At 35.5% G+C, this 25,693-nt stretch overlaps 1 protein-coding gene and 1 long non-coding RNA gene across 6 annotated transcripts in view; both read right to left on the bottom strand.

The window, feature by feature from the left end:
* The window catches only part of dab2ipa (DAB2 interacting protein a), a 217,478-nt gene that overhangs the window by 145,156 nt on the left and 46,629 nt on the right, over nt 1–25,693 (bottom strand). The window lies entirely within an intron of this gene.
* On the bottom strand, nt 17,924–23,190 carry LOC130233782 (uncharacterized). 3 transcript variants are annotated; one of them, XR_008838245.1, is made up of 6 exons: nt 22,904–23,190; nt 21,369–21,402; nt 21,132–21,187; nt 20,899–21,047; nt 20,713–20,805; nt 17,924–19,220 (listed from the first exon to the last, which is right to left on the bottom strand). It is a non-coding gene; the product is annotated as an uncharacterized LOC130233782 (long non-coding RNA). The 3 variants fall into 3 exon arrangements; XR_008838246.1 differs by lacking the exon at nt 22,904–23,190 and adding an exon at nt 22,050–22,099; XR_008838244.1 differs by lacking the exon at nt 22,904–23,190 and having other exon boundaries at nt 21,369–22,105.

The following is a 25,693-nucleotide window of genomic DNA, read 5'->3' as shown; positions in this document are numbered from 1 at the left end:
CCTATATGGTGATTTATTAAAACAAAAATAAAGATGCAAGTAATAAACAATAATAATAATAATAATAATAATAATAATAATAATAAAAATATTAATAATAACGTATAATAAAAATGCAAATTGTCATGTCCCCCTGGACATAATTTTTGGAACATTTTAATCCTTGCGATTAATCCTTTATTTTTTTAATTCGTAAAGATACTTGTGTATTGCTTTACATCCTATGTGCATTAAGTGCTTGAACCTGCATGGGCACATAACTAACGCACTCTGCACTGGACTTTAGACCAGCTTTTACTTAGTCAATGACAGGGCCTATTCAGTTCCTTAAAATAGCAATGTGCCAATCATGTACCTTAACACACCTCCTTTTTAGCAGGCTGCTATGCAGTTGCTATATGGTTCTTGGTGTTTACTAAGCTCTAAATAGGTTGTTTATACGTTTCAGATGGTTGTCGGGGTGTTGCTAATCAGACATGTTTAAGCATAACTTACAGCTGATAAAGAGAATGGTACTATTAAAGTACACATTAAATCAAAACTAAACATATTGATTTGGTAAGCTCACATTGCTAGTTTTGTGGTGAACAATTCATCTGTGCATCTCATTAAGAAAAAATTGTTTTGCCCTTGTAATCTTTAAATTAAATCTGAAAATCGATTACCTGTATGTTTTCGGTTAAAATCCCACATTACATCTGTCAGGGACTGTCAAAGCTGACAACTGAACGTGTGTGGTTAAGTATGTTAACCACGCCCCTTCAATTGTCAGCTTTGACAGTGCTATGACAACAAGCAGAAATGGCGAGGATGAGGTATCTGTTAGATTGTAATGACTACCTGAAAACCTTTTCATGATCTTTCTGAATGAAATGCCTACTTTACTACATCCAATCAGCTCGCAATAAAAAAAACAAGCCACACCCACTGTTTTCTCATTTAATATTCTGTTTCTCTAGAATTTACGTCACAATAGTTTTCAATGCATCAACTTTAATGTTGCTTCTAGGAGATTGTTAATCTTTGCTAAGCTGCTAAGCTATTGCTATGCAGCTGTTAATGTGTAACGAGTGCATTTAAGCCATTTATATCTGGTTGATATGGTCTTCTGAGTGGTGTTACGCCTGTTGCAATGTCACCGTTTTAGCAGGTTGCTTACTGGCTCAATTCAAAAGGCCCACCCATATGTCTCTATGATATGCTAGTTCTGACGTAGCGTCTCTATGTCAGTCACATGTTTCAGTCATGCTCGGCCAGATGGCTGAATTTCAGCCTGCATCAGCCTGTCAGACGATTGGCATTCAACACACGCCTGCATCTCTGTCTGCACGATTGATGGAGGGAAGGAGGAAACAAGTGTTTGTGTGGAAAACAAATGAGAGAGAGAGAGCAGTCGACCTGAAAGACAAGATCTATGAAATTCATCCCACTGTCTCTGTCTCTCTGCACAGCCTGAATCATGTCAACCTCAAAACAAAGTGAAGTAAAGGTTTCTTTGCCTTGCTGTTTTTTTTGTACTTGGAAATGTGCGTCACTAACAAGATTTGGAACCAATTTTTTTCAGGCATTTTTCCTGTGCCTGTACTGGTTATTAGAATAAGAAGCTTCCTATAATATAGTTTGCATGTTCTCCCCATGCTCCAGTTTCTCCCACAGTCCAAAGTCATGCTGTATAAGTGAATTGAATAAACTAAATTTCCCGTAGTGTGTGTGTGTGTGTGTGTGTGTGTGTGTTTGTGTGTGTGCGCGTGCATGCGTGCGTGTGTGTGTGCGTGTGTGTGTGCGTGTGTGTGTGAATGAGAGAGTATAAGTGTTCCCAATACTAGGTTGCGGCTGGAAGGGCATCCGCTGCATATGACATAAGCCGGAATAGTTGGTGGCGGTTTATTCCGCTGTGGCGACCTCTGAAATAGAGACTAAGCTGAAGGAAAATGAATGAATGAATGAATGAATATATTGTTAAAGCTATGGTATTTTCAGAAAGTATTCAGAGAAGCTAGCAATAGCAAGCTAGCTTTAAAAGCATAAGATCCCACAACTGTTCTCTATAATGACCCACTGTCACAATCACCAGCGATCTAATCCTGGCAGATCGCTGGTAAACACACAGACAGCAAATCCGCCAGTACATGGACTACAAGTTCCAGTCATACACCGCTTACACACACCTCTTCCTCATTCAATAGAGTACACACACTCAAGGCTAGGAGCCACTCATGAACTGATTACATGGACTTTATAAACTGCGCGCACACACACCTCTGGGCTGAGTCTTGTTTATCTGAACTATGAACATTACGTCGCGTTTTCCTTTGCCTTGTCTTGTCGTGTTTGACCCTCACTGTATTTGATTGTTTATTCCTGTCTGCTGCCTGCCTTCTGACCCCTCGCCTGTTATTTGACTACGACTCTGGATTCTCTGTATGTACCTGATTGCCCCTGTGTTGACTATTGCTTGCCTGACTATTCTTAATAAATCCTGCATTTGGATCCACACTCAGTGTTATCAGTGTCCCCATCACGTTACACCCATTGAGTTTGAAAAAAAAGTTAGTCAGGTGGCGAAACCCTTGAAAGTTTGAGCAGCCATTTTACTATTCTCCAATGACATAGTAAATTAGAGCCGCAAGAACCACATACAACAATTAGACACTGTCGAGACTGACATTTAAATAATGCATTTTACATGAACTAAATAAGATTAAAGTCAATACAAAGCCTCCTAACACACTGATCACAAACATATTTAAGTAAAATACAATTATATGTGATTTGTAATTTTTAAAATAACCTTTTACTGATTTTCAGCATACATTATTTAGTAATTATTAGTCTAGAACTCTTTTTTTTTTTTTTTTACAGTTTACAGACAGCATTATATTAATTGACACCTGGAAACAAACCAATTATATGTCCTGCAAAAGAAAAACAATTGAGCATTAGTTAATATATTGACAAATGCAAATTAGACATGGTTCCTTACTGCAGTCTCAGTCATCATTTAGCATTGGCTGAGCAAAATAGATAAGATCTGACAACATGGAGGAAGAGTGATGAACAGCCCTGCGTAGGTATCGACATATGAAGACTCCGTCTGTGTGTGTGTGTTAGTAATTTCACTGTTTTCTCACTGGCGAAATGAACAGATTGAAATGCATGGGAGGGAAATCTCAATGCTGCCTCTTGCTTATTGTTGATATCACAAGATCCTGATCCATATGTTAAGCACAGAAGCAAGGCTGCATGATCTTTTTTTGGCCTTTTTAATGCTTTGCAGATGGGAAAGTAGAGATATGGATAGAGAGAGAGAGAGAGAGGATGAGAATAGGCAAAGGATCATGATGCAGGAATCAAACTCGGGTCACTTCGAGCGCTTTGAGTTAAATGCAGTGTTTGAAGAATAATAAAGTCCCATTCACACTGCGAGTGACACTCAATGATGTGTGCTGTTCAAAAGATGCAGATTTACAGATCTAATATAGTGATAGACATAACAATTTTCTACAACTGGTTGCATTTACAAACAGAAAAAGAAATAATTGTGTTTTTTTATCATAATCTTGTGTTTATTTGACAGCTGCAGCAAAAAAGAACTTCAACATTGAGACATTAAGAACTTAGCTTGCTTTTCATTTCATCTCTGTGAGCTCAGAAAACTATATTTTAAGAGTTTAAACCAGGGGTCTCAAAATCAAATTGGTGGGGGGGGGGGTCCATATCAGCGACTGACAATTCATGGGAGGGCCACTTTAACATTCAAGCACAACAAAAAAGTATGTATATAGTCACTTTTACTTTAACATGTTCAATTCAGCGAGAAGTTAAACATTAATGCACATTTGTATACAAATCTTAATATGCATATGAGGAAAATCTATTAATGAGACCATTTGAATCGAATATTAGTAAAACGATCATATTAACAGCACCAGCATAACGTGTAAGCCATGAAGAAGTGTTTGTACAACATAATAAAAGTTGTGTAAAACTCATTATAATAAAACGACCCTTGAATATTTACAAAAATAGAGCTTTAGCAAAAACAGAGCACTTACGCACATATATTTCAACGTTAAATTCAGCCTCAGAAATGACCTGCATGTGTGCTACTCTCGACTGCACACTGAAGGAAACCGAAAGTGACCCGGATATATAGTACAGTACTTTAAATGTTCACTAGGTGTGTGTGTGTTTGGGGGGGGGGTATGTTTAGGTGGACCGAATCCATAATATTTTGACGTCATTTGCAGGCTGGAGGGAGAAAAAGGGAGGGTCGCAAATGGCCTGTGAGACCCCTGGTTTAAAAGGCATGCATCAACACATTTTTTTTTTTGCTGTTGTTGACTGAGTAACTGAGCCACACGCTGTAAAGGCACTGCGCTCATTTTATCAGGGGGGCAGGGGTAGCAGCTCATTTGCATTTAAAGAAAACTAAACTGTCCATTGAAACTGAACTGAAATGTTTTCTGACACATTTTGGGGACTAAATTTTGTAAAAAGACCATAATAAGACCGCTTTAAGTGAAAACATTACTAATATGACTGCTGCAGTTGATGCTATTGCTCTGTTGTTAATCTAACGTAAAAACCCAACCCTTTGAAAAAAAAATTGAAAGCTGAGGGCTTTTTTTTTTTGATTAGTGGTTTTTCCACATTTGGATTGTATTTAATGTGTTTTGAATGCAAAGGCCACTTTATTTAAAGAAAAATAAATAGTGTTGACTTGTGATGCATGTTATGGATGTTTATTAAAAACAAGTTTAGCAATATCAATTGTTCCAGACCTTTGGCCTTGATAAAAATTCAGATTTGGACCTTTTAATGTAGACATTGAGAACCCCTGCCTCAGGTGAACGTTTATGAAAACAAAGTTAAAATGGGAAGGAATATTTTTTAGGAATCCTATTTCATACCTCATGTTTTAATTCAAAGGCACCGTGACCTTGCCTCCATGCTGAACTAGAGCAATTAGAATGTGAAGGACTACTGCAAAAATAAATAAATAAAATACATTCAGCAGCTCTTTCCATCAGCAAAAAAAAAACTCTAAAAGCACTTCTTTGCTCTGGATGATGAATACAATGCCATTACCAACCTGCAAGCTGGTAATTGGTTCAGCTATTCTTTCATCATTAAGCTGCTTGATCACGCTGGATAAATGGAACAACATTAAACAGCAATTGAGAGAGAGCTCTGACGTTCCTCCACTCAGAGCCAAGTGTTTATAAAGAGTGGAGACAGTAAAATGTGCTCATATTGAGACAGGCTCAAAGAAAAGCTTCCTCTGGCACGGACTTGCGAGACGGGGGTCTGAACTCTTGACCGATCTGCTCATATTTGTCCAGAGCAAACATGCTGACAGACAAAAGAAGCTGCGATTATGAGTTGAAATTAATAGAGATACTTTCAATTTCAGAGAGGATAAAAGCAAACAACAACAACAACAAATCTGAAAACTGATTACTGCGATATTATAATTCACATGATTCACAATAAATTAAAGCAATTGTGCTAAAGTAAATTGTTTCGGAAGGTACAATTTATATAAAACCATACCTGTCAACATTGGGATGTGAAAATACGGGACCCCCGAAGGAGGAAATTAGCTTTAAGTAATATAATAAATAACAAACTAGAGCATCATTTATTTCACAATTGACAGCAAGAACGAACATAGAAGCCTTGACAAATTGACAAGCAGCACCTAAATGTATTCCAAAGAATCAAAAACGCCAAAATGGGATGAATTTATACCGCATTTTGAAAATGAAGCCACTTCATATTCACTGATTATAAGTTCAGTATTACACAATGGTCTTTTCTTCACATTGACATTATAACACATTTAGCTCTGCGTTCTAGTCTGTTATAATGACTGTTTATATTTACAGTATATGCTTAACCAGCACTTTATCATGGTACTCAAACAATTTCGTTACTTCTCATATCTATAGTCTATTCGTTTTCATCTCCTTATTTAATATTTAGTAAACAAGTTTAGTCAAAACAAAACAAAAGAAAAAGTTATCTTTAAGACTTATCTTTAGATAGCTTCGATATGTGCACTGTTTAATAATTGTGCACAATACATACATGTAAATGTGTAAATAAAAACATATACAGTTGATTTAATTGTTGTTTATAAATCACACTGTGGTATACAGGATGACTTATAACAACACTGTAATTGTGACATAAATACTGTGTGTTTCATATTTACATTCAGTGTGGTCCTTTTCTATCCTACAATACTTTTTGAAGTGTTCCTTTTTTGCTCTGACAATGTAGCCATGTGTTATATGGTTCTGTTTACTTTGTTATTTGCACAACAGCAAAGTAATGCTGTGTATAGTGTTAAGCAGGAAAAAAACCCTGTACTGTATTTATTTATCAAAGATTTTTTTATAATTTGAAATGTTGTGCAACTTATAGTTTTAAGCAGGCGAAAAACCTGTACTGTGTTTTATTTATAAAAGATTTCATGCAGCTGTCATTTTTCGTGCAGCTGTTTATTTGTAAACAGGGAGGGAAACCCCTGTGTTTGAATTATATTTTGCTCAAAAATAAAGTTTTGATAAAGGCTTTAACCCTTAAGTAACCATTTATTGAAAAATACCGGATATATATCGTATACCGTCATTCCTTCTAAAATTACTGAGATATGATTTTTTGCCCATATCGCCCAGCCCTATAGATGAATTACCAACCTACGTCACACATGACGTCACACGGGTCCCCGGTTACAAAAAGAGACCGGTGGCAATAGCAAACAAGTCGTGTTGTGCAGTAGGATGCCAAATTCGAAAACGCAACTTTTACCGTACACCACACTGCTTTTAATGCTACTACAGACGTCTTTAGCTAAGAGGGAGCTGAATGAAGTGACGACATAATTAAAAATGCTGGACTCTGCAGTTCTCATGTTATATCAGGTAAGTTCACGCGATGCTGAATCATACACTTTACTGGTTTTTGATTGCAGCAATGATTTCAGCAAAAACAGTTAAATATGGTGAATTAAACTGCGAACAGAGTGAAACGTGAAAGTGTAAGTTATTAAGGTAAAGTTGGTTTTGTATTCACACATTCACTCAGTGACAACTTGTGACACACTCCCTATATTGTTTACCACGGCACTTTGAATCCTCTGTCTGAAATAACCTGCAAGTGTGACTTGAAAACAACATTAACACTGTTTATTTGACTGTGAACAATGTTGTAATTTGATAGTCATTCGCTGATAATTTGATTTCGCTGTTTAGAGTTTGCAAATAATACTTTTATGAATTATTGAGGAGAAATTCCGAATGTGCGAATATAAAACCAACTTTACATCTTTGTGTAAGTTCACATACCCTGCCATAAGTTCAGGTGTAGTTCGCTATCAGAATGCAGTAGTTTTGCATGCTGATGATTACCCAGGCATTGTATAACGTTTTTTCCTTGTCTTTGGCTTTTTAGCACTACATAATTTTGAATATGTTAATCATGGAACATTATTTCTTGCACATGACCACACATCTTGTTAAAACATTTGGAGCTTCAATGAGATTGTATATTTGGGTCTGGATGCTTGGTCATTTCATCTTATCCAGTATCCATTTTGAGGGTGCCATCGCAAATGGACCTGTCAGATGAATGCCGCTCACTTTATGTTTACTTATGTTTCACTTTATGAATGTTTACAAATTACAGATGGTAATTCATCTATAACAAACATTAGACAATTTTAAATAAATAAAAAGGTTCAGCCTATATTAATAGCCGATATAAAATTAAATCAAGTCATAAAATCTTGTTTACTATTAATTCACTGTATTTAAATATTGATTAAAGTTACTATAGTAATTTAGTGAAGGCGAATCTCTCATTTTGATCTCTTGTTTTGTTTGACAACAGAGCTGACACAATAAGAATCCACAGATCTACAATGAAAGCATTCGATTACTTTCGTAACTGTTTGTGCTCAATTAACACAAAATGACTTGTGTTTAAAATAAAACACACCAAGAAGGATATTTTTACATTTTATTAAGTGTATTTGTCTGTTCAAAAACACACCCAAACTCAAAAGTGTCCACTTTTGCTTTTCTTCACATCGCGTGTACAGAAGCTGATCTGGGAACAGTGTCTTTATATAGAGCGCCTATGTCAATCAGCACCGTTAATATTTGATTGACTGATTCAGAGGGTGCATAGAAAGGGCAATGGTTGACCCATAGTTTTAATGCAATGGGAGTGATGCACCCGTTTTAATAATAATTTCAACGTGCTTTCAAGCCAATATAAAACGACAGCATAATTCTCTTGAATAGCTCTTGCAATTATATCACATGTGAGATTGGCTCTTTGATGCTACTTTCACTTTTCATAGAAATATTAAAAATAAGGGAGAAATACGGGAAAACACTTAAACAGGATGACAGCAGGATAGAATGGTAAAGTACGGGAGAATCCCGGCAAAAACAAGATGGTTGACAGGTATGTATAAAAGTAATCACAATAAATCAAAATAAAACTGGGTTTAAGTGAATTATTTTAGTATTAAGTTAGTAAATGATTGAGCCACAATATATAAAAAAAACATAAATGAAAGCTATATGTTATAAATTACTATATTTCACATAAATAAAATAAATATGTTTTAATAAATTCATTTTAAATATAATTTTTTTAATGAATATAATATGAATAGTGGCAGATTAAAATAAGATACTGTGAACAACAGTCTTCTTAATTTGTTTTATTGTTTGTTCATTACTGGGAAAAAAAGACACAAACGTTTAGGCTTGGAGCCTTCCTCAGTGTGTAAAGCAGTTCAATTCCTCCAGCCACTTTTTAAAGTCACTGGTTATATTGGCTTCATTCATTAGCCAGTATTCAATTACTTGCTAGAATCATTAACTCATTATTCCCATTTAAATACTAGACAAATTCCGAATAATCTATATAAAACAACACCACATCCACTAATGGGTTACATCACATATTATCATAATCAAAACTAGAATTACCCATGATATCTGCATCATCATTTCACAAATTCAGTGGGTGAAGTGACTGAATTGAATGTTTTTATTTTTCCCAGTAACGAAAGTAACATTAGACAAAATGACAAAACTGTCTGAATTCATATTGAGTGTCTTGTTAAATCACTGATAGCAATGATGTGATTTGGCCTCATCTGCACATTTGTGCTTTATCTCCTTCACCTGCATTGCTGAAACCCACAGAAACTCCAGTGCAATGAAGGCAGACAGCGTTGTCGCCAGAGCGGCCAGAGTGATCTTTAATGCCCTCGCCAACTTCAGTGTGAGCACACAGTAATATTCACTACTCACTACTCTTGAGTACTCTTTTACTCAACTTGCACAACATTTTTAGGCAAGTAATGGTACTTTTACTTGAGTATGATTTCTATGTACTCCTTCCACCACTGCAAGTAGCTTTTTTACATAAATGACCAACCAAATTAAACGAATTAACAAAACACTCCACCTGCATTAACTAACCAGCAATGCTTCATATGAGTTAATCAGTTTAGCCCAGATGTTGGGAAGAATTGTGGGCCATTTGCCACAGAATTGCTCTAAGCTCGCAGCCTATTAATCAGCCCTGAACAAGACGCACAACCCAGCTGTGTGTGAGACGAGACGCCAGCGTCCTCCATCTGATCTCACCGAGGACACTGTCATTCCACGAAATTACACACAAGTGCCACGCTCTCATTCAGTATTCAAGCAGAGCTATAACTCAAAGACCTGTCTCATTTGCTCTTAATCTATATGCATGCTCCCTTTCTTCAGGTCTGGCTCGACTTGTCACAGCAAGAGATGATGATGACTTTTTGTATGTTTTTTCAGTTTGGTTTAGCCTGGATCACAGTGTTTTTTGACTTCTTTGGCACAGCGAAGCTTTATTTGCCAGGTATTTTCACACACACGAGGAATTTGTTTTCGTGACAGAGCAAAAACAGATAATAAATATTTAGTAAATATACAAATTGACAAGTGTATGTACAGGTATATTACTACAGTGCATCCGGAAAGTAATCATAGCGCTTAATTTTTTATGTTACAGCCTTATTTCAAAATGGATTAAATTCATTTATTTCCTCAAAATTCTACACACAATACCCCATAATGACAATGTGAAAAAAGAAATTGTTGCAAATTTATTACAAATAAAAAAGCTGAAAAATCCCATGTACAAAAGTATTCACAGCCTTTGTTTGCTCAATACTTTGTTGATGCACCTTTGGCAGCAATTACAGCCTCAAGTCTTTTTTAATATGATGCCACAAGCTTGGCACACCTGTCTTTGGGTATTTTTGCCCATTCCTCTTTGCAGTACCTCTCAAGCACATATCACAGATGTACAGCCATTTTCAGATCTCTCCAGAGATGCTCAATAGGATTTAGGTCTGGGCTTTGGCTGGGCCACTCAAGGACATTCACCGAGTTGAGAAGCCACTCCATTGAAATTTTGGTCGTGTGCTTTGGGTCATTGTCCTGCTGAAAGATGAACCATCGCCCCAGTCTGAGGTCAAGAGCATTCTGAGGCCGGTTTTTCTTCAGGATGTCTCTGTACATTGCATTCATTTTTCCCTCTATCCTGACTAGTCTAGAATCCCCACAGCATGATGCTGCCACCACCATGCTTCACTGTAGGGATGGCATAAGCCTGGTGATGAGCGGTGCCTGGTTTTCTCCAAACGTAACGGCTGGCATTCACTCCAAAGAGTTACATTTTAGTCTCATCAGACCAGAGAATTTTGTTTCTTATGGTCTGAGAGTCCTTCAGATGTCTTTAGGCAGATTCCTGGTGGGGAGTGGCTTCCGTCCGGCCACTCTACCATACAGGCCTGATTGGTGGATTGCTGCACAGATGGCTGTCCTTCTGTAAGGTTTTCCTGTCTCCACAGAAGAACGCTGGAGCTCAGACAGAGTGGCCATCAGGTTATTGATCACCTCCCTGACTAAGGCCCTTCTCCCCCGATCACTCAGCTCAGATGACCGGCCAGCTCTTGGAAAAGTCCTGGTGGTTCCAAACATCTTCCACGGATAATGGAGGCCACTGTACTCATTGGAGCATAGAAATTTTCTGTAACCTTCCCCAGTCTTGTGCCTGAGACAATCCTATCTCAGAGGTCTACAGACAATTCCTTTGTCTTCATGCTTGGTTTGTGCTTTCACATGCACTGTCAACCCTGGGACCTTATTTAGACAGGTGTATGCCTTTTCAAACCATGTCCAATCAACTGAATTTACCACAGGTGAACTCCAATTAAACTGCTGAAACATCTGTTTAAAAGCTCCCCTGTCCCGTTTACTTGCGTGCAGCAACCGTGCCTGGAAACGCAACTGATGCGGTCGTTTCTCTGTGATATAGATAAACAGTGCTTATGCATGCACAGTCCTGCTACATTCAAGAGCTCAATATTTTTTTTCGTAAGCAGCAGTGGTTGCCGTTCTTACTTTAACCATTCTTTGAACAGTTTATTTATGAGCCTAATGTCAACCATGTGCGTATAATTATCCTTTCATTATTGTACACGTAATGTTTTTCACTGGCTTTCTTTGGCCTATAGTTATTTTTGTTTATGTCGTTTAATTATCATCCTTTACAATAACATTGCTTTAATAGAAGATTAACTCTCCATTTATCTATAGTGAAGTAACAGGTGATTTGGGAGCTTTAGCCTGGACAGACTGCTATGTATATTTCTGGATACTGTACATGAGAATAATTAAAAAATATATTTTTTGTTTTTTAAGAACATTTTTGTTGAATAAAAAGTTATATTTTACTTGTTTTGACCATTTATTTAAAATTTGTGGCAAGGAAGTAATTATTTTGGTGTGGCCAGAGACAAAAAATGGTAAATCCTTAGTGCTAAGGCCTAAAAAGTCAAATAAAACTAATTGCAATGTGATACTATGAAACCATAATCCATTTGGTCATGATCATTGAGCAAGGTCACAAAACAGTTGACAGAGGAGGCATGTAGATATAACACAATATCTAAATCAAGTAATTTTAGCGTGGCAAAGTCAAATCTATGCATACAAAATATATTGTTATATGTTGTTTCCCAACAACAAAATTGTGACTAGCGAAAATGGTAAGTGGCTAGTAACGTTGGAAAACTACTAGCCACAGTGGCTGGTGATAAAAAAAAAAGTGTATATCAAGCCCTGGTTACAAAAATTAAAGCAATTAAAAAACAAATACATTCATTTTCTTTTCGGTTTATTCCCTTTATTAATCTGGGGTCAACGGAGTGGAATGAACTTATTTGACAAATTTAGCTTACTCAATTCACCTATACCACTTGTTTTTGGACTTGTGGGGAAAACCGACGCGAACACGGGGAGAACATGCAAACTCCACTCAGAAATACAACTGATCCAGTTGGGGCTCGAACCAGTGACCTTCTTGCTGTGAGGTGATTGTGCTACTCACTGCGCTGCCCAAAATAACAAATAACAGAATTAAATAAAAAACATAATAAAATAAGAAGTATAGTCTTTCAGTTTACTTCTGTGCACTTTTAATGTCATAACGCAAAGATGACATCAGTATCTGATTAACATACATGACTTGCTCAATTATTATGAATGACGATGAGGAAAAAATGCAAAGAATTAGAAAACAGAAAATTGATTTTGATGTCCGAGTCCATTTAGCAGTATGTGAAATTACAGCCTTCAGCAAATTATAGCTTTTACAAGAAATGTACCTTCAAATGCACTTCAAATGCTTCATCCGATGTCCATTGATTTTCAGCATAGAACTGAAGCAGTGAGAAATATTGTGCAGAAGTACACAGCATTGATCTGTGAAATACGCTCTACATTCTACAAAAATAAAGAGAAATCTAATAGAGAATTCTAACAGTAGAATACATTACCCATAAAAGGACAACAAATACTACAAATATGAACACTTTCCAACTGTAATAACAATGCTAAATATTTCTTGAGCACCAAATCAAAGTATTAGAATGATTCCTTAAAGTTCCAGTGAATTTGTTTTTGGTTTTTTAGGTGTTAGTATCAGTATGTTAAGTCTTAAAAATATATAAACTAGATGTAGAAATCTTTATTCTGAAAGCAACCCAACAGTACAGCACAGTATGTGTCCAATCTTTCAGTTTTTAATACCCATGTTCCTCAGTGCTTGAATTTCAGTCTATCAATCAAACCTCTGACAAACTGCGCAGGCCTTTCACCTCACATCACTCTTATGAAACACAACCACCGCAGTGAAATGAAATAAAAATAGGCAGAGACAAACAGAACAGAAACAGAACAATAGCAAAACACAATTTCAGCAAAATCAATAATTTCTTTGAGCAACAACTGTTGATGTCAGTATGAGTATACAGTATTTTGAGAGTACAGTATACTGTATGTATGCTTGGTAAACTAAATTGTAAGGTATGAGCGAGTGTGTGTGTGTGCATGTGAATGAGGGAGTGTTGCGATGCGGCTGGAAGGGCACCTGCCACATAAAACATATGCCAGAATAAATGGCGGTTCATCCCACTGTGGCGACCGATGATAAATCAGGGACTAAGCAGAATGATAGTGAATGAATTATCTGTAAAACACCATGGCTTTAAAGGTGCGTTCGACTTCATGCAGCGATGCGCAGGCCGATCAAAAACGGTCTTAAAGACGTGCATGCCGGTTAGAAATTTTGTCCGGCTTGACGCTGCGCAGACGCCACGTCACATGTGGCATCAAAGTACCACGACAGCACTCTGAGATCAGACAGCAAACTCAGACGGTGCAGATCGACTGCAGGAACTGCGATGATGACACAGATATTACATGATTGGCTGGATTCACTACATGACAACAACCTTGTGTATTTCAATTTTTTACATTTTTTTAACAAATTCCATCTCACAAATTTCAAATCCAACAATTAACTTTCTATACCATATCTATCTTGTATTTATCATGCTTATTAAAATACTATAAATATTTTACTGCAGTGTTAGGCTAGATTGCTTGCACATGTTTATTCTGCCTTTTCATACAGACTATTTACTGCATTCAGCTCCACATACGATTTAAATGATATATTTTGGTGAATAACCAAAATATTAAATGTAGTAAGTCCTGACAGGTCTATTTCAGGCCTGTAATAAGACAATGATCGTCATTGATCCTGACACCCTAAAGATTTCTTAACAAATTAAGTTAAAGGACTACAGTAATTTATCGAATAATTATAAAATTATTTATATGATTATAAAATGCTTGTTTTCCTGTCAGGTCTTTGCACAAATTTTCAAAGTAACATTGATCTACCTTGCTCTTTCTATTTAAAGTGTAGCTCACTTATTTTAGGAATGTCCTTCTGTTCAATCTTTTTGGATTAAAGTTCTTTTTTAAAATCAAAAATAATCCAAAAATAATTAAATATTATCCAAAATAATCTTAATCATTGTTTAAGACTTAATCAAAACACTTTGTATTGGAAAGTTTATATCTATAAATTTAAATAAATGTAAACCCCTTTTTAGCATATTCAAACAAGAAGTATTAGCCTAAAAAGTGATGTTTAAACTCCTAGAATTTGTGCTTATTGCTTTGTCTTTAATAGGTCTATTCATTTTTGTTTATATTACCAGATCATTTCCCCTTATTTCTCTCATGCGTTTGTTATACATTTAATTAACAATTCCCTTATTGTTTAAAAATCAATTTAAACAATAAATCTTTTCTGTAAATCTTTTTTAGCTATGAATAAAAAAATAAATAAAACATTATGATGACGCCATTTGATTGGCCATCATGACTGCCCAACTTTGAGCCCCGAAGTGTCCGGCTTGACAGCCATGTTTTCAACTCCTTCCCCACCTGTGCTCGGCTAATCTCGCTGACAACCGGCTGCAGCCACGCTTAAAGTCGAACGCACCTAAAGTTTCTTTGATCTTTTGACATATTAAAAGTCTCATAAAACTTTAAAAGGTTCTTCAAAGCAACGATAATCAAAGCAAGTATTTAAAGTTGCAACTCTTTTGGTTAAAAATTACATGACATCTGTAAACACAGAAGGAGTCCTGTGTCACATGAGCAGAGCTGAAGGATTATTGCCTTTTATGACAATAGCTGAAATAAATAGTGGATTGCAAAAGAGAACAAGTGCTGAACAACTTTAAAAGAACAATTTTCTTAAATTAAATTTGAATGACAATTACAGATTATCTGTGAATGTAACATTAATCAGTCCATAGAGGTTTTAGTGAATTCAGTGGATCTTTTTTTTTTTTTACAAGATTTGTGTGTATTTTCACAGCAAAACAAAACATTTCCTAGCAAAATCCTAATAAACACTATTCATGTAGTAATTAAATGCTGATGCAATTTTAGAAGAAAGTATAACAATAATAAAAGCATGGCTTGGTGTAATATAAATCTAACTGTGCTTGATAGATTGGTCCACAGATTTACGTTAATACTTTTTTCCCTCAGATGGTCAGATCAATAGTTACCTGTTCAGTTCACATTCTCCAGTGAAAATTCTTATTTGGGTCAAACTGTCAAGGCGTAAAATCTCAAAGTACAGTATCCACACCGGTGCTGTGACAGCCACACACATAAACAGCAAAACATTAGATTCAAACGCTATGAGGAGCTGTGCCAATGTTCAACCCACGTGAAGATTATATTTCCACAAATAACTCCAACTGCGAAATGGCAGAATATATGCACTGCAGCTTTAATCAAGCTGTGAAAAATACTTGTTTGCCAACTAGTTACCATGTGACATCACAAGGCTACATAGGTCTGCCTCCAAAAAATAGGCCCCGCCCACTTGCATTCAGTCACTCAATGATTGACACTTGCCTCTCGCAGCTTCAGTACACCTGATGCAAGCATTGCATTACGTTGTGTCAAAAGCAAAACGACAAAAATGTATATTTTCAGTCAGTCAGTCAGTCAGTCTCTGATCAGTGAATTTTTTGATGTTTTCCTTGACATTAGATTCAAAGTAGACTTTAAAAAAGTCAGATGTTTTATGTCAAAAAAATTTATTGTATTAAATTGCGATTAATCTTTGCCCAGCACAAAAAAAAAAATAATCCAGGACAATTCGGACTCGTACAGTAGCAGAGAACAGAAGGTAAATGCTATATTGGCTTCTGTGTTGAAGCATCAGTCTCGGTGCACTCAGTCAGTCAGCTCTCTCTTTATTCTATGAAAGCAACACAGAGCCAAACTCTTGACTGTACCTGTCTCTCAAGCCTCTTGATACATCAAGTCGCTGAACTTCTTGTGTCTTTAATAGAGAAATGCAGCTCAAGTCTTGGCAGACTGTGGAACGTCGTGTCAGCCATCAGCCCACTTTCATGAACTTCATGAAAACTTTTAACTCAGCCTTTATCAATCTCATCAACTTTTCAAACTTACACTGACAATGCAGTTTGAGCAGTGCATGAAAAAAGAAAGAAATGCGAGTAGAGATTTCCAAAAAAAAAAAAAAAAATATATATATATATATATATAGGTTGTAACTGTATGCTATGGGTGGATGCCAGTCTTGTGTAAAATTCAGAATTGCAGAGTTGACATTGTGTATAAACAGTTTGTTGTTTTGTGGTTTTTCACCATTATTAGGACAGGACAGTGACGATTACACACAGGAAAAGCACACAGGAAAGCATTGGGAGCAGAGAGATGGGAAGGATCGGCAAAGGACGTCGAGCCGTGAATCGAACTCTGGTCGATGCAAGCTCCTCAGTCCCATATGTTAGTGCACTTAACCACTAGGCTATTGGCACCAACTATAAACAGTCTGTATATAAAGATGGTATCTTTTTGATATTTTAACTGTCATTGTATACTCTGTCATAGTGTTATAACAGACCACGTTAAAAAGTTTATTTTAAAAAGTAGTTCATTAAAGTTAATTAATTAATTTACTGTATATTAGGGCTGCACAATTCTGGCTAAAATGAGAATCACAATTAAATCATGGTCACATTTTTTCACAATTGTGTAGATGTAATATAAAGGTTAATATGAGTATGGTATTATTATTGTTAATTCTCAAACATATGGTAAAACAACAATAATAACATTAGCACTATGTATAGGTCTACTATTGGTTAAAATTCTACATTTTGTATAGACTTGAAATGACTTTAAAACATCCTGGTTGTTAATGCAAAGTAAAGTGATGACATCAGAATATAATTATTCATAATTCTGAAGTTTAATTATTATGTTTGAGACTTTGAGAACATTATTAGTCCTTTTTTACTGGTAAAATGAGGCATTTGTCATTACCAGATTCCCTCTTGCATTATATTCAACATTATATAGGCAAGAGTAGTAAAACTGACACTGTAAACATTTATTTTCATGCACAACACTGTGTTCACTATAAAAAAAAAAAAACATATTAAATGCTTGTCGCAATCATACACTGTAAATTCTAACATGTTCAGTTTACTTAAAAAAAGTTTGGAAACCGATTGCCTTATTTTTGCAATATAAACTTACAAGGAAATCTTAAGTTTAGTTAATTATTGCTTTAAAGTAAGAAACCTAAAACTTCTAAAGTAAACTAACTGGTAAAAATCAAGTTAGTTTAATAGAAAATTCTAGTTAACATACTCTTGAATATTTAGTAACCTTACTTAGGGTTTTATAGTAAGATTACTTTATTAACTCTATTTAACTAATACTGTTATACCACGTTCAGTTAACATCTTAAATGCTAGTAGTGTCAACATTGTTTTAATCCACCATTTTAAGTAAAGTCAACTAAAGAAACTACGTGCAATCGGTTTCCACATTTTCTTCAATTAAACTGAACATAAAATATGTAGTTCAACTTACAAGTAATGACATTATACAGGTCTTAAAATGTAAACATTTTATTTTACAAAAAGAGCAGTTTCACAATAAACAGGATATTTTAGCATGACAAAACACTTGTACACAATACATTTTTGTAAAAATCTGTTCTAAAGAGCACTAAAGTGCTGTAACAGCAATGCAGACAAAAATATAATTTAAAAAAAAAGTACAACCCCCAAGCTTACTAAAATGTTTGAAATTCTATCTATATATCTCTATCTAAAATACTTGGGGGGGGGGGGAAGAAACTTAAATTAGTGTAATTAAACATGCCATTGCACCAGCACCTTTAAACATGGCAGCAAATAGACACTCACAGAGGAACAGATGTTTAGCTTTAAAGCTGATTTTTTTAGACTGTGAAGTTTAGATTTTCCTACAGAAAATATCACATTAGTATTGTCAAAAGAATTGAGTTTGGTACCAGTACTGAATTTTGGTATAAATCAATACTGAAATATTAAAAACATCCATTTCCCACCAATATTTGAGCGCTACTGAGCTTGTTCTTAAACACCGCTGATTGGCCACTGTGTTCACATGCACAGTCCAAACAAAGTTACACAGACACTGAAGCATTTCAAAGCCATGTCGATCAGCTGATCTGTCTATAAGCTGGCGACATATGAGCTATCTGCTGATGGATCGACTAATCGACAGTGCTTTGAAATAATCCAGTGTCTTTGTATCTTTGCACCTGGTGAAGAATGGTAAAAACAATGAACTTCATAGCCAATCAGTCATATCTGTTGAGCATGTGAACACAATGGCCAATCAGTTCTTGCAATGTTAGTGGGAAATCGACACTTTCTTTTTTTTTTTTAATTTCAGTACCGATTGGTACCAAACTCAATACTTTTGACAATCCTATGAATCACATTACATTTTTTTAGGTAAAAAATGTGTTTTAAACACCAAAATGCTGCAATTCTAAAATGTAACACTGCAAACAGCAACATGGCAAAAGCAAACAAGCAAAACAATGTTTTTTAACTGTTTGTAAATCCTTTAACAGAACCTTTAAACATTAAACACAGCAGCATATAGGCACTCGCAGAAAAAAAAAAACACATTAAGCTTCCCTCCCAGCTAAAGCAACACACGTTGAGTAAATACGTTGCTTGTAGTCTTTGGGTAGTCCGAATTCAGTGCGTATATCAAAGCAAAAAAGCAGACATACTGCGTGTGGCAAAGTAGGGACATCATCCATAACCACTTTTCCTTCCAGTATAATGGCCCACATTGCATCTACATTGAGGTCCTTTAGACATCTTCACACAAGACAATCAGCAGGCCAACATCTACTGCACTGAAGTCAGACTCTACATCCACATCCTATGAATAGAGAAAGAAAAATAAGTAAAGTTTGATATTCTAAATGACACTAATAAAGCATGTAGTGGCTAGGAGACCAAAAGCATAGGTGAAAAACATTACAATTCCTTGTGCTTAATTTGGTAATACTTCAGTATAGGGACCAATTACTCTATTAACTAGTTGCTTATTAACATGACTATTTAAATCTACACACATTCACAACTTAATTAAAATCAAGCACTTTTTTTCAGGATCTATTTTCCCCCCCAAGACCAACAAGCAAAGTCAGTCAAAAATAAGCAGCTGCAGGAGGCTTCACTCAGTGTCCATAGTGTACAATAAATTAACTACATTAACTAATCAAATGCTTCTTATAAGAACGCCTTGCTTTGCTACTCCTTCAATGTAGACCAACGTAATAGATTTGCCTGTACTGTTCCTACTAGGGTTGTCATGATAATGGAATTTGGTACCAATCGATATTGAAATTTAAAAAAAAAACATCCATTTCCTGCTAATGTTTGAGCACTGTTGAGTGTTATTTCTGTTGAGCATGTGAACACAATGGCAAAACAGTACTGTTTAAAAATGTGCTCAACAGTGCTTAAAATGTTTTTGAATATTTCTGCATCAATTGGTACCAAATTCCAGTATCGTGACACCCTAGCGCCTACTCCTCCATATAACAAATATTGTTTGCTCCAACCTTAAAACATAACACTATTCTATAGGAACTTTCAATTTTTTAAATTAAAGAAACACTGTAATGTAATAACAAACTGCATTAAAAGTACCTTTTAAACATTTTCAAGAAATTAAATGCAAATGTGTGAGAGACCATTTGGTGCTACAAAATCAATATATTTTGGGGGAAAAAATTATAATAAACCGAGAACCGATTCATGAATGCACTTGGTTTTGCTAGATTTAAGCTGTCAGTCAAGTTTGCATTATTCAGCACACTGATTTCCAATTTATTAATAAATATTTATTTTAGAGAAAAGGGATGTTTTACTATGGCTTTTGGAGCAAGGGTGCAGCCATCTACAATAACAGTGGGTGACTTCACAGGGTTGGCTATTATACGGAGCATTTTTTTGACTTTGTGGCTTGTAACACTATCTTTTTACATCTTAATCCAGCAGGTTCTTCCAACAGAAATTATATTACTTTGAATATATTACATAGCTATTACACTTATTAAAAACTTTATTTTTCAAGCTAATATTCCTCTTTTTTAAAACAAGTGTGTTTAAAAATTAAATAAATGCATTTATTACTTCACTGGCCTATGAAGTTAACTGACCCTGTGACGTCACAAGTTGCTGTATTTGCATCATGGCAATGCTTTTGCTCCAAAGGCCATAATAAAACATCCCTCTAACTTTCAAACACTTACATTAATTGCATTTGTTTTATTTATTTATTTTTCATAAAATTGGAAGTGACTGGAACTGGAATGACTGCTTCATTTCCAGTCTAAGAAAGCAGAAACAATAATATTACTTACAAAACACATCCAGAAAAAATCTTTAGACTCATCCCTCAAAAGGACTGAAAGACCCGGAAGAACTGATGTGCGGACAAGCATTACATCAGATGACTGTGAAGAAGTAAAGACAGTTAGACATGCATTAAAGACCAGTAGAAACAATCAAATGCAAATTATGATTCAAAGATGATGTCCCAAAAATACCTTTGAATAAACTTGTTGCAAAATCTCATCTAGTTTTCTTCTGCAATTTCCTCCTCTTTTTGAAAATTTCAAACGAGCAGTGTGTCCAATGCAGCGTTGAACTCTGATCTTAAATTTCTTCCTAATATTAGAGTGAATTCTGCAAAGATCTAATCAAAAACATTATTAGTCATTAATAACATTCAAACACACAATTTCACAAAATTACACAAAGTTTTGAAAAGGAAACAAACCCTCTGCAGCACTTATATCAGCTGGTGTTTCCTTTATGACTTCCTTCTGGATGTCACTGTTGTGCACAAAAACGTGAAGTGTTATTGACAGGGCTAAGCAAAATTTTAAAACAAAGAAAACCGTAATCAGAAACACATGCAATCATACAATGAAATTCCATTAAGCAACAGATGTAACATTTTAATAGTGTTTAAAAAGTTGTGCACTCTTTTCTGATGTGCAGGTGCAAAACTTACATTTCCACTGCATATCAGCTCACAAACTGATAGTCTGAAATAAAAAAAAAATTAATAAAGGGTATAACGATATTACAAACCAAATACCACTCAACAATATGCATCACAATATTCAATGCTACAATCCAAACAACACTGTAATTGTTTAAATGTATTTGCCCTAAATAAGTGAAACCTTCTTTAAAAGTGCAAACAAACAGGATTGGCAAAGCCCGTTTATACTTTTAAAGTTTCTTAACAGTAACTTTGCTTATAACAAAGGCTTGTTGATGCCATTGTGTGACATTGAGCTAACAAAGGGATGTTTCTGTGTTTGGTCATACGAGTCATCATAAGTTAACAGCTACCATTTCATCACTAACGTATCCGTCACACATATTCAGTCGCGTCTGGTCAGATTTGTCATTACAGCAATACAAAAACACTCCATTGGGGTAAACGTAACTGGAATAATTCTTCAAAACGGCATGAAAAAAGATAAATAATATATATTGCGATTTTTACAATATATGACTTGTCTGTGTTCTTAAACCTCTCTCGCATTTTCACAAGTTTAACTTTTAGTTTCATAGGGATTGTTAGCATAAGCACCCTTTAGCATCATGTGTAAATATGTATCTGCCTCATACGGTGACACGAATCGTAACCACATTGAAATCCTAAATTACTAACGACACTTACGGGTCCATTTTGAGCTGAAACTGCTTTAAAATGTTGTAAAAGTTCCGGCGATCGTGGGAAAAAAAAGCGACTGGTCTGGTCATGAGAAAAGCGACTGGTCTGGTCATGAGCCGCTCGCCGACGGCGGACCACAGCTGATCTCCTCACCTGCTTCAGGTTACTTCTTAAATTAATCTTTTTTTAAAACACGCATATTTTCGTCACAACAAGTGTCACTAAAGTTCAACGGTAACTACTGTATTTGTAATGCGGCCAAAAAGGTTTCGTTTTCTTTTCTTAAAATGCCCTACAGCTGTGTTAACGTTACATCTATTTGAATGCATTGCGCCACGCAGTGTTGCCAGATGTAGCTGACTGATTCCAACCCAAAACAGCTCTAAAACCCGCTGAAAACCAAAAAACACCGTCCAAAAATCTGGAGAATATTATAACCTGTTTTGAAGTTGAGGAGCGGGGCGAGGATGTCGTGTCCTTGGGAGATCACAGCCGTTGTAAGCTTTGCAAGTACACGATCAAATTCAAAACCGCCCAATCTGGCAACACTGAGCGCGCTCTCGCTCTCTCAGTGCATCATTTGAAATGGCGCGCCCGCTCTTTAAGAGCATAACGTCCACTTAACAAATTATTTCTACAAATTATTAATAGTTATTAAAAGGAACTAGGAAGCTGAAAATAGCTAATCTAGTAAAGTAGGCAGTATTGCAAATAATGTGCAGAGGTCAAAACGTTTAGTCACAACATCATGGGCTAAAAACTAAGTTCACAAAACAGAAAACAACACAAGTGCAGGAAATAAACAGATTACTGATACTATACAAATAAAATCAAAGTAGTAATTAAAATGAAAAGTTTACCTTGATTTACTGCAGTACATCTTCTCAATATGAAATCCTGTCCTTCGATGATGGTGCTGGGTTGGGTTGTGAATCGAGATGGGGGATGGGAAATCACCAGCCAGTACGCATGCGTAACAGCATGACTTAGCCCTTACAAGCAATTTTACTCAAATTACATTAGTTATGGGAACTTTATACCTTACTATGTCAGTAACACTAATACATTTCTAGTAAACTCAACAATTTGCTCAAAATTAAGTAAACACACTAGAATTTTCATAGTAAGGAATACTATTCGCTTTTACAGTGTAACTTTAAAATGCGATATGATCATGTAAATTATGTGTACGCTTTCGGTTTCACTTTCACTGCGGAGTGCGGCTCATGTTATAGCTGCCATCACTTTGAGTTCAGTTTGCAACAAACTGAACGTTATTTGTAACTTCATTACCAGTTATCAACAGCCTATGCAGGTTCTGTTCACCTTAAGCAGACATCATTGGGCATGCGCGCGTCTTCTCGGTAGTAAACAAACAGTGCGCCAGCACTTGTGTGATTTTGCAGCCACAAATACGTCATTAAATGAAAACATAAACGTCATTTTTGAGTGAATTACACCTTATAAATACAGTATGTGACACTTTTAACACCATTTGGAGGTGTCCATGTTGCTGAGCAACGTATTTAAAACAATGTAAAGACTTGTGCGACCACCTTTACGCTTCTCTCCTGACCATGAAAATATAATTGGCTGAATCGTAGAAAAGCTGAATTAAGATCATGTGTAGATTCGATTCGAGATCGTGATCTTTTTTTGATTAATCGTGCAGCTCTACTCTATATATATTCATTATCTAATAATCAAATTTTACTTCTATTTAAATTGAAAACTGAATGCTGCATAGCCCACACCTGAGTGGTTGGTCCAAGTCAAAAGTCTCTTACTAGATCATGAGATCAGTTAGAAAAGTAAAGCATATATCTCCTTAACAAGCTACACAATCTGCAGCATCAGGTAGGGGAGAGGTTATGCACTAGACTGTTTAATACTTGGAAAACACTAAAGAAAAAGAGCAAGAATCTTTTTGGAAACAGTGTTATGTTTGAACCTGATGCAAAGTGGAGGTGGTGGTTTTATCAGTATTGTGTGAACTGTGAACCACTGTCTGTCTTTGTCTCTCTCTCACACAGACACAGACACACACACACACAAACACACGCACACACACACGCACATGCACACGCACACACACACACACACACACACACACACACACACACATACACACACACACACACACACACACACACACACACGCACACGCACACACACACACATACACACAGGATAAGTCTCTCTCGGTTCTAATCAGTGCAGGAACCAAAAAGAAAAAAGGCCCCTGGAGGCTGTATATTTGGGAAGCTTCACTTCACCGTAAGGGGAAGAAAAAGAAAAACATTGTTTATGAACTCAGTCCAAGCAGCAAAGTGCTCCAAAACAGATATACAGATATTCTTACAGCAGGAGAACTTTACAGGCTGACAAAAACATTTTTCCATCTTCAAGCTAAAGCATATAGTGAAAAGCGCAGTGATTTAATCTAACTTCTCCTTTAAAACTGCTAAAGTAAAAGTAATAGCGTCTCCAATTATTGGCACTCTTTTTAACACGGAAAAGCAAACCGAAGACCACAAAAGTGCAAAATAGTTTTCTAACTGCTTTGGTTGCTGGTGGTTTACAAGTGAAATAATCTCTCACACAATCTCATCTAAACCAGAAGACTCTGTAAAGAAACTGTAACGAATTTATATCTTTTGATATCTCTAAATTTAATCATTCAACAGACAATATTTATCCAAAGCCACTAACAAATAGGGCTGGGGCGATATTATATCGAATCACAATAAAATTTATGTCAATATCAATGATAAGCTCTGGACTTTTTTACTATACTACATTGATCTAAGAACCAATTACACATCAGAAATGTGCAACAATGGGAATCTAAAATGTACAGAATTTTATGCCTCTGAAAATTTATTGTCAGAATATTTTATGCTGTTTACCCAGGGGTGCAAAAAGGGGGTATGCAGTATATTCGGTGCATAGGGGCGCCACACATGGGGGGCGCCATTGTGCCAAAACGATTTTTGAAATTATCCTTATTAAAAGTTTCTAATAATAAAAATAAATAAATATTTTTTGTTAAAAATGTTTATTTTGCATTTTATGCGAGTATAATATTGTATTTTATTGAATAAAAAATGATACCATGAGTTGCATACGTTGGCACACACGTTTTAATTCAAAATCATTTAACACAATAACATGCAGTCACAATGTAAAGTGTTTATGTAGATGTAACTTTAGATTTTTTACATTTTTATCTAAATAAACTGTCAAAACATACATACAGTACAGTTGAGGTCAAAAGTTATAAGACTAATCTGAACATTTTTTCTTTATTTTTTATCAATTAATTAATTATTTTGCCAAAATAAGAGGGATCACACAAAATGTATGTTTATGTAAGTACAGACCTGAATATATTTCAGATAAAATAGAAAATAATATTTGGATTAAAAATTCCCCTATATGAATTTTATTTACTTGATTATAATGATTCATAATAAGTCACAATGAGTCATAATATTCAAAAAAATTTTGGAACTGAAATGTTTATTAATCTTTATATCAAGATCTATTTTTATACCATATACATATTGTTATAAATGTATTATCTATCATATTGATACATAAGGCCTTTTGTTAACTTTTTTTGCAAAACTTGAATTTTTTGCGGCTTC

Source organism: Danio aesculapii, chromosome 8 (assembly GCF_903798145.1).
Source record: "Danio aesculapii chromosome 8, fDanAes4.1, whole genome shotgun sequence".
NCBI classification, from domain to species: domain Eukaryota; kingdom Metazoa; phylum Chordata; class Actinopteri; order Cypriniformes; family Danionidae; genus Danio; species Danio aesculapii.
This window is presented reverse-complemented; position numbering and strand designations above follow the sequence as displayed.